Consider the following 11,130-nt stretch of genomic DNA (forward strand, 5'->3'; position numbering starts at 1 on the left):
TGTAGATCAAATAGACGACAGCCAAATGAATGTCTAACATGCATTTGTCTTGTTTAGATATTAAAAACAATAGTATGAAATAATGAGATATGTATTTTTACCGAAAAAAATGAAAAGAAAAAAAATACCAAAGGAAATGGTAAAAGCTTGAATTTCCAACTTGGGGCGCGATCAGATATACGGCGTAGGTTTCGGCGCAAGCGTGGAAACCTGCGCCGCCCGTAGTTTCAGCTCGCACATCGAGCTATCACATATACGGCGCCGACAGTTGCTAAAGTGCCGTAAGTCTGACAAACTAGCGATGTCCAGAAATATGCGTAAGTACAAATTTCTGGAGTCGCCAGTGACTTACGGCACTTTAGAAACTGCCGCCGCATAAAAAAAACTAACTAAAGTATAAAATCTCCCGTTACTGTCTAACACGCCTCCCAAACATCATCCCGACACGTATACCCCTCTATCTGCAATCCCCCCTCTCACTCCTAACAATAAATGTATTAACCCCTAAACCGGCCCCCGCCGCCAGCTACATTAAATGTATTACCCCCTAATCTGACCCCCCTACACCGCCGCCAGCTATATTAAATGTATTACCCCCTAATATGATTCCCCTACACCGCCGCCAGCTTTATTAAATGTATTACCCCCTAATATGATTCCTCTACACCACCGCCAGGTACATTAAATGTATTACCCCCTAATATGATTCCCCTACACCGCCGCCAGCTATATTAAATTTATTATCCCCTAATGTGAGCCCCCTACCCCACCGCCAGCTATATTAAATTTATTACCCCCTAATGTGAGCCCCCTACCACGCCGCCACCTATTTTAACTATATTAACCCCTAATGTGAGCCCCCTACACCGCCACCACCTATTTTAACTATATTAACCCCTAATATGATCCCCCTACACCGCCGCTACCTATATTAAATTTATTACCCCCAATCTAATCCCCCTACACCGCCGCCACCTATATTAAATATATTAACCACTAAATCTAAGTCTAACCCTAACACCCCCTAACTTAATTATTATTGAAATAAATCTAAATAATATTAATATTATTAACTAAATTATTCCTATTTAAAACTAAATACTTACCTATAAAATAAACCCTAAGATAGCTACAATATAATTAATAATTACATTATAGCTATTTTAGGGTTTATATTTATTTTACAGGTAACTTTGTATTTATTTTAACTAGGTACAATAGCTATTAAATAGTTAATAACTATTTAATAGCTACCTAGTTAAAATAAGTACAAAATTACCTGTAAAATAAATCCTAACCTAAGTTACCATTACACCTAACACTACCCTATCAATAAATTAATTAAATAAACTACAATTATCTCAACTAAAATACAATTAAATACACTAATCTATATTACAAAAAAAACAAACAGTAAATTACAAAAAAATAAAAAAAGATTACAAGAATTTTAAACTAATTACACCTAATCTAAGCCCCGTAATAAAATAAAAAAGCCCCCCAAAATAATAAAATTTCCCTACCCTAAACCAAATTAAAAAAGTAATCAGCTCTATTACCAGCCCTTAAAAGGGCCTTTTGCGCGGCATTGCCCCAAAGTAATCAGCTCTTTTACCTGTAAAAAAAAGAACAACCCCCCCATTACAACCCACCACCCACTCAGCCCTACTCTTAAACCCACCCAATCCCCCTTTAAAAAAACCTAAGTCTAACCCCCAAGTGGTCCTTATTTGTCCTGAAGACCGGCGGAGAAGGTCCTGTTCCAGGCGGTGAAGTCTTCTTCCAAGCGCGGACATCTTCTTCTTCCAGAAACCAACCGGTGCGGATCAGAGGAGTTGAAGACCGATGACCACGGAGCTGAAGACCTTCCACTCTGGAACTGAAGACCGGCGATGCTGGAACTGAAGATCGGCGATGCTGGAACTGAAGACCGGAGCCATGGAGCGTGGAGGATCCTCTTCATACGATCTCCGCCGTACACTGAATAGGAATCAGCCAATAGAATTAAAGTAGCTCTCATCCGATTGGCTGATTTGAATTTGAAGGCTCAAATCAGCCAATAGGAATTCAAGGGACGCCAATTTTAATCGCGTACCTTGAATTCCTATTCAGTGTACGGCGGAGATCGTATGAAGAGGATCCTCCACGCTCCATGGCTTCGGTCTTCAGTTCCAGCGTGGCCGATCTTCAGTTCCATCATCGCCAGTCTTCAGTTCCAGAGTGGACGGTCTTCAGCTCCACGGTCATCGGTCTTCAACTCCTCCGCTCCGCGCCGGCTGGTTCCTGGAAGAAAAATATGTCGCCACTTGGAAGAAGACTTCACCGCCTAGAACAGGACCTTCTCCGCCAGTCTTCAGGACAGGTAAGGACCACTTGGGGGTTAGACTTAGGTTTTTTTAAGGGGAGATCGGGTGGGTTTTAGAGTAGGGGTGAGTGGGTGGTGGGTTGTAATGGGGGGTTGTTCTTTTTTTTACAGGTAAAAGAGCTGATTACTTTGGGGCAATGCCCCGCAAAAGGCCCTTTTAAGGGCTGGTAATAGAGCTGATTACTTTTTTAATTTAGTTTAGGGTAGGGAAATGTTATTATTTTGGGGGGCTTTTTTATTTTATTAGGGGGTTTAGATTAGGTGTAATTAGCTTAAAATTCTTGTAATCTTTTTTTATTTTTTGTAATTTACTGTTTTGTTTTTTGTAATATAGATTAGTGTATTTAATTGTATTTTGGTTGAGATAATTGTAGTTTATTAATTTATTGATAGGGTAGTGTTAGGTGTAATGGTAACTTAGGTTAGGATTTATTTTACAGGTAATTCGTTAATTATTTTAACTAGGTAGCTATTAAATAGTTATTAACTATTTAATAGCTATTGTACCTAGTTAAAATAAATACAAAGTTAACTGTAAAATAAATATAAACCCTAAAATAGCTATAATGTAATTATTAATTATATTGTAGCTATCTTAGGGTTTATTTTATAGGTAAGTATTTAGTTTTAAATAAGAATAATTTAGTTAATAATATTAATATTATTTAGATTTATTTCAATAATAATTAAGTTAGGGGGTGTTAGGGTTAGACTTAGGTTTAGTGGTTAATATATTTAATATAGGTGGCGGCGGTTTAGGGGGCTCAGATTAGGGATTAATATAGTTAAAGTAGGTGGCGGCGGGGTAGGGGGTTCAGATTAGGGGTTAATATAGTTAAAGTAGGTGGCGGCGGGGTAGGGGGCTCATGTTAGGAATTTAGGGGTTAATATAGTTAATGTAGGTGGCGGCGGGGTAGGGGAATCATATTAGGGGGTAATGCATTTAATATAGCTGGCAGCGGTGTAGGGGAATCATATTATGGGGTAATACATTTAATATAGCTGGCGGCGGTGTAGGGGAATCATATTAGGGGGTAATACATATAATGTAGGTGGCGGCAGTGTAGGGGGATCAGATTAGGGGTAATACATTTAATATAGCTGGCAGCAGTGTAGGGGAATCATATTAGGGGGTAATACATTTTATATAGCTGCGGCGGTGTAGGGGAATCATATTAGGGGGTAATACATATAATGTAGGTGGCGGCGGTGTAGGGGGATCAGATTAGGGGGTAATACATATAATGTAGGTGGCGGCGGGGTCCGGGAGTGGCGGTTTAGGGGTTAAACACTTTATTAGGGATTGCGGCGGGGGATTGCGGTTGACAGGTAGATAGACATTGCTCATGCGTTAGGGGTTAGGTTTTATTTTGCAGGTAGTTTAGAGAGTTACAGGGCTCCAATACTCGGCGTAAGGCTTACTACGCCTGCATTTTGTGGCGAGGTGAAAATGGAGTAAGATTCCTCCATTTTCGCCACGTAAGTCCTTATGCTGTATATTGGGTACCAAACTGCGCGGGTTTGGTATATCACTCTATGGGCCAAAAAACTACGGCTGAAGGGTGAAATATACGAGCGTAATTTCTAGGTTACGCCGTATATAGGATACTGAACCAGCACAAAATTTGGCGTCGCCGGCTTCTGCGGGCGGCGCTGCATATCGGATCGGGCCCATGGTTTTTGTGAATAAGAATTATCAGCAAAGAAGTTGACCTTATGTACATACACTATATAGCCAAAAGTATGTGGTCGCCCATACTAATTGTTGAATTCAGACGTTTTAGCCACATCCATTGCTAACAGGTGCATTAAATCTAGCACATAGCCATGAAATTTCCATGGACAAACATTGGCAGTACAATGTTTCATACTGAAGAGCTCAATGACTTTAAATATGGTACTGTCAGTTTTGTTTTTTTTCAGGTATTTAAATAGAAAGGGTTCCAAAGTATATATACATACATACAGTATACACACTTACATATAGACACATTATAGACACATTATAGCCCTTTCCATTCAAATACCTTATCATATACCAAATACCCTTTAACCCTCGTAACTTTTTTAATATCTATGTGACAATTTTTTATTGGCTAGTGTACATATGAGTGTAACTGTTAATTTTACTGTATTTATGTAGTGTTTACTCAAGGACTTCAGTTGCGCTAACCCGACAAGCGCAAATTTAGTTACTTGTTAACGCGCATACAATATTTTAATATTACAAGCTTACATTAGTGTGCCACTTGTTTTTTTTAGCCAAATGAGTGTTGGCTTCTCATAATGTATGTGCTCTAGATCCTAAAATTCTTTTTATGTACAGAAGTAAAACAGAATTATATAAATAAATAAAACTCTTGGGGCGCGATCCGATATAGATCGTAGTTTGCGGCGCAAGCGAGGGAACCCCCGCCGCACGTAGTTTCAGCTCGCAACTCGAGCTATCCCATATACGGCGCTGTCAGAGGCTAAAGTGCCGTAAGTCTGACAAACCAAGCGATGTCCAGAAATCTGCGTAAGTACAAATTTCTGGAGTCGCCAGTGACTTACGGCACTTTAGAAACTGCCGACGCCTACAAAACCTGACTAAGTTATAAAATCACCCGTACTGTCTAACACGCCTCCCAAACATAGCCCGACACGTCTAACCCTCTATCCGCTATCCCCCCTCACTACCCTAACAATAAAAAATGTATTAACCCCTAAACCGCTGCTCCCGGACCCCGCCGCCACCTAATAAAGTTATTAACCCCTAAACCGCCGCTCCCGGACCCTGCCGCCAGCTATATTAAATCTATAACCCCCTAATGTGAGCCCCTTACACTGCCGCCATCTACCTTACCTACCCCCTAAAGTGAGCCCCTTACACCGCCGCCATCTACCTTACCTACCCCCTAAAGTGAGCCCCTTACACCACCGCCATCTACCTTACCTACCCCCTAAAGTGAGCTCCTACCCCGCCGCCATCTATTTTAAAAATATTAACCCCTAATTTAATCCCCCTACACCGCCGCCACCTATATTAAACACATTAACCCCTAATCTAATCCCCCTACACCGCCGCCAGCTATATTAACTATATTAACCCTAATTATATTAGGGTTAATATAGTTAATATAGTTATTATATTATATATATTAACTATATTAACCCTAATTATATTAGGGCTAATATAGTTAATATCGTTATTATATTATATATATTAAGTATAATAACCCTATCTAACTCTAACATCCCTAACTAAATTCTTATTAAAATAAATCTAACTAATATTAATATTATTAATTAAAATATTCCTATTTAAATCTAAATACTTACCTATAAAATAAACCCTAAGATAGCTACAATGTAATTAATAAATACATTGTAGCTATTTTAGGGTTTATATTTATTTTACAGGTAACTTGGTATTTATTTTAACTAGGTACAATAGCTATTAAATAGTTAATAACTATTTAATAGCTACTTAGTTAAAATAATTACCAATTTACCTGTAAAATAAATCCTAACCTTCAGCCAACCAATCAGCCAATCGGATTGAACTTGAATCTGATTGGCTGATTCAATCAGCCAATCAGATTTTTCTACCTTAATTCCGATTGGCTGATAGAATCCTATCAGCCAATCGGAATTTGACGGATGCCATCTTGGATGACGTCATTTAAAGGTACCTCATTCCTCGTTCAGTCGTCGTGCCGGATGGATGCTCTGCGGTGGAGGAGCGAAGAAAGAAGATTAAAGATGCTGCTTTGCTTGAAGACATCGCCGGATGGAAGAAGACTTCTCTGCCGCTTGCTTGAAGACATCGCCGGGATGAAGACTTCTTCTTTGCCGCTTGATTGAAGACATTGCCGGATGGAAGAAGACTTCTCTGCCGCTTGCTTGAAGACATCGCCCGGATCGGATGAAGAGTTCTGCCCGGCTGGGTGAATACAGGGTAGGGAGATCTTCAGGGGGGTAGTGTTAGGTTTTTTTTAAGGGGGGTTTGGGTGGGTTTAGAATAGGGGTATGTGGGTGGTGGGTTGTAATGTTGGGGGGTGGTATTGTGGGGTTTTTTACAGGCAAAAGAGCTGTTTTCTTTGAGGCATGCCCCGCAAAAGGCCCTTTTAGGGGCTGGTAAGGTAAAAGAGCGGTTAACTTTTAAAATTTAGAATAGGATAGGGACATTTTTTTATTTTGGGGGGCTTTATTATTTTATTAGGGGGCTTAGAATAGGTGTAATTAGCTTAAAAATCTTGTAATCTTTTTTTATTTTTTGTAATTTAGTGTTTTGTTTTGTTTTGTAATTTAGTTTAGTTTATTTAATTGTATTTTAGTTTAGATATTTGTAGTTTATTTAATTTATTGATAGTGTAGGTGTATTTGTAACTTAGGTTAGGATTTATTTTACAGGTAAATTGGTAATTATTTTAACTAGGTAGCTATTACATAGTTATTAACTATTTAATAGCTATTGTACCTAGTTAAAATAAATACCAAGTTACCTGTAAAATAAATATAAACCCTAAAATAGCTACAATGTAATTATTAATTACATTGTAGCTATCTTAGGGTTTATTTTATAGGTAAGTATTTAGATTTAAATAGGAATATTTTAATTAATAATATTAATATTAATTCGATTTATTTTAATAAGAATTTAGTTAGGGATGTTAGAGTTAGATAGGGTTATTATACTTAATATATATAATATAATAACGATATTAACTATATTAACCCTAATATAATTAGGGTTAATATAGTTAATATAGCTGGCGGCGGTGTAGGGGGATTAGATTAGGGGTTAATATTTTTAAAATAGATGGCGGCGGGGTAGGAGCTCACTTTAGGGGGTAGGTAAGGTAGATGGCGGCGGGGTAGGGGCTCACTTTAGGGGGTAGGCAAGGTAGATGGCGGCGGGGTAGGGGCTCACTTTAGGGGGTAGGTAAGGTAGATGGCGGCGGTGTAAGGGGCTCACATTAGGGGGTATGTAATGTAGCTGGCGACGGTGTAGGGGGATCACATTAGGGGGTTATACTTTTAATGTAGGTGGCGGCGGGGTCCGGGAGCGGCGGTTTAGGGGTTAAACACTTTATTAGGGATTGCGGCGGGGGATCGCGGTTGACAGGTAGATAGACATTGCGCATGAATTAGGTGTTTGGTTTTATTTAGCAGGTAGTTTAGGGAGTTACGGGGCTCCAATAGACAGCGTAAGGCTTACTACGGCTGCATTTTGTGGCGAGGTGAAAATAGAGTAAGATTTCTCCATTTTCGCCACGTAAGTCCTTACGCTGTATATTGAATACCAAACTGCGCGGGTTTGGTATACCTGCCTATGGCCCAAAAAACTACGGGCGAAGGCAGAAATATACGAGCGTAACTTCTAGGTTACGCCGTATATAGGATACTAAACCCACGCAAAATTTGGCGTCTCCGGCTTTTGGGGGCGACGCTGCATATCGGATCAGGCCCTTGGTCGTTAAGAACTGTCCAGATCAACTAATATTGTAAAAATGTTTTGAAAAAGGAAAATTTGCTTTTCATTATAGTTAAATACCCAAATGATAAATTCAATAGTCAAATGTAATATTAAAATATAGAAAAGCATTGAAGCTATGAATGTAATGTACCTTTTATTACAACTCCAACACGACTTGATCTAAATTTACTAAAGTATTACTGTCTTTTTACTCATCTTGTTATTTTAATAAATAGTGCAGTTATCTGGATAATTGCTTCTGCTACCTGCTGATTTATGTCAGTCTGGTAGATAGAACAGTTTCGTTTTATAACTCATTGCTGTAATGTCAATGACCCCCATTTTTGGTAAATAGATTTTATGGACTGAAATGGTTTTGAATTTATAAACAGCTTGCTGCAGTTAAGCACTACAGGTAGCTGTTTATGTAGAAACAGGTGAAAAAGGCCATGGCAAAATGTGAAACTCACTAAAAAGATTTGTTTCTGTACAGGGGCTTAAAGGGAGAGCATACTTTTTAATAAGTTTCTTCTTAATGTATTTCAGTGACTTGTTATACTTGCTGCATGTTCCTTCATATTTTTTATGTATTTGAAATAGCTGTTTGCTCATTAAAACCATCAAATAATGTTCTCATAGACATGCTCATTTAAATGGGCTTAACCTGCAGCCAAAGAAGACCCGTTAATGCTATCTCTCTCTATACACAAAGCATAATAGTTAAGTATTGAAAAGCTAATTATGGCTGGGGATGAATGAGCAAATTTTCAAATAATGTCCAGCATCTGTGTAGCTATAAGCAATGGGTGCAAGCCCTTACTCACATCAGTAAAGTTCCAAATAAGATGAACCGCTCCGATCTTTTTAAAATAAAAGCTTCTTTTATTCACGCTCCATAGTTTAATTAGACATAGTTTGTACTATGAAGCCTGAAAAAAAGAAGCTTTTATTTGAAAAATATTGGAGTGCTTCGGCTTTTTGGTTCAATAAGAAAAACCAGCTATTTCAAAATCAAAATTCTCTCCTTCACCCAAGTGGAAGCTTAAATTATGGTGATGTATCCGGTTTACATAGCTTTTTATAAATATAATATATTCATATTTCCAGTATGGGTGGTGGTTTCAAAAGGCAAAATCAGTTACAGGTAGATTACGAGTTGTGCGTTCCTATTTTAACGCTGAAAAAATGGTAGTTTCAGCGTTAAAACAGCAACGCAGCCATTACAAGTCTTGTCGATATAGCTGTACCGCAAACCTTTTAGCCTGTAACGCAACGTCAGTCCCGCACTCATAAAATTGATGTTTTTTCATGGAACTTCCATAGCGCAGCCATTATGAGTTTTGCGGTGAGGCTATAAAGCTTGAGTTCCAGCCAATACCGACAAGATCCATACCGCCATCTGAGAGCAGTAGTTATGAGTTTTACGCAACAAAACTGTTACATAAAGTTCATAACAAAAGTGTTACAAAGTACACTAAACACCCATAAACTACCTATTAACCCCTAAACCGAAGCTCTCCCTCATCGCAAATACTATATTAAAGTTATTAACCTCTAATCTGCTGCTCCCGACATCGCCACCACTAATAACATTTATTAATCTGCTGCTCCACGACATCGCTGTCACTATAATAAAGTTATTAACCCCTAAACCACCGCCCTCCCGTATCGCAAACACTATTTAAATATTATTAACCCCTAATCTGCCCCTAATCTGCCGTCCACCCACATCGCCCCCACTGTACTAAAGTTATTAACCCCTCTTCCTCTGCTCCCCGACACCACCACCAATATAATAAACCTATTAACCCCTAAACCGCAAGCCCCCACAACAAAATATACTAAATTAAACTATTAACCACTAAACCGAAAGCCCCCCACATCTCAATAAACTAATTTATACTAGTAACCCCTAAACCTAACGCCCCCCCCTAACTTTATATTAAAATTAAAATTTCCATATCTTAAATTAAATTAAAATTTACCTGTCAAATTAAAAAAACTAAGTTTAAACTAACAATTAAACTAATATAGCTATTAAACTAAAATTAAACTAACTACAAATTAAAGAAAAACTAAAATACACATTAAAAAATCCTAACACTACTATAAAAATTACCAAGTATCTAATTACATAAAAAAAATTATGAAAAATAACAAGTGAAATTATCAAAAATAAAAAAGAATTACACCTAATCTAATAGCCCTATAAAAATAAAAAAACACCAAAAATAAAAAAAAATAGCCTACAATAAACTACCAATAGCCCTTAAAAGGGCCTTTTGTAGGGAATTGCCCTAAGTTAAACAGCTCTTTTACCTGTAAAAAAAAAATACAAAGACCCCTCAACAGTAAAACCCACCACCCAACCAACCCCCCAAAATAAAAAACCTAACTCTAACAAACACATTAGCTACCCATTGGCCAGAAATGGGTATTTGAATGGGCTTTGCCCTTTAAAGGGCATTTAGATCTTTTACATTGCCCTGAAAAGGGCATTTAGCTCTTTTAAGAAAAGCAAACTTCAAAAGTTAGCAGTCACATCCACTATATCGAATAGATGCTAGAGGGAACACATAGATTAAAACGTCCATTTTATTAGAAAATACAGAGTAAAAACACTCAGGCACAGTTCACAGGCACTACCAACTGACGCGTTTCATGCCCACAGGCATTTCATCAGAGCTAATTTACAAATTGTTATGCATCACATTATATATGCTTGGAGTTTCCTCTAGTAGCCAATCAAATCTTACAAGAAAGTAATACGTCATTTCCACATACATGTTCACCAAAACCTATAGCTACTCAAGCTTAATCTGTCTTAAAATAATACCGCTACAATGTTAACAAAGCAAAACTCGATATCCTCATCTGCTGCTTAATGATTATTATAGACACATAAAGTATCTACACTGTATCATACCTGCAAAAATTACATTTACCAATATGTTTGCATAATTAAGTTTACCATTAATCTATACTATAATTGTGTTTGTAATGTCCGTGCCCGTCGGCAGTTGCGCACACATCCTCAATGGAATGTTACAGAATGTTGGCTGCGCAAGCAGCTAAAAGAATTCACCTGGATGCAGCGAAGCTGTATCCCTGTGGATTCTGAAAATGGCAGGGTGGTGAAAGAATCCACCGGATTCTTTCACCACCATGCCATTTTCGGAATCCACTGGGATACAGTGAAGGCAAATGAAGCATTACAAAAAAAACAAAACCCAACCCACACGAAGTATAACAAATAAATATGAACCTCCCACACAAAGTATTAACACATACACCGCAAACCCAC

This window comes from Bombina bombina, chromosome 6 (genome assembly GCF_027579735.1).
Source record: "Bombina bombina isolate aBomBom1 chromosome 6, aBomBom1.pri, whole genome shotgun sequence".
Classification (NCBI taxonomy): domain Eukaryota; kingdom Metazoa; phylum Chordata; class Amphibia; order Anura; family Bombinatoridae; genus Bombina; species Bombina bombina.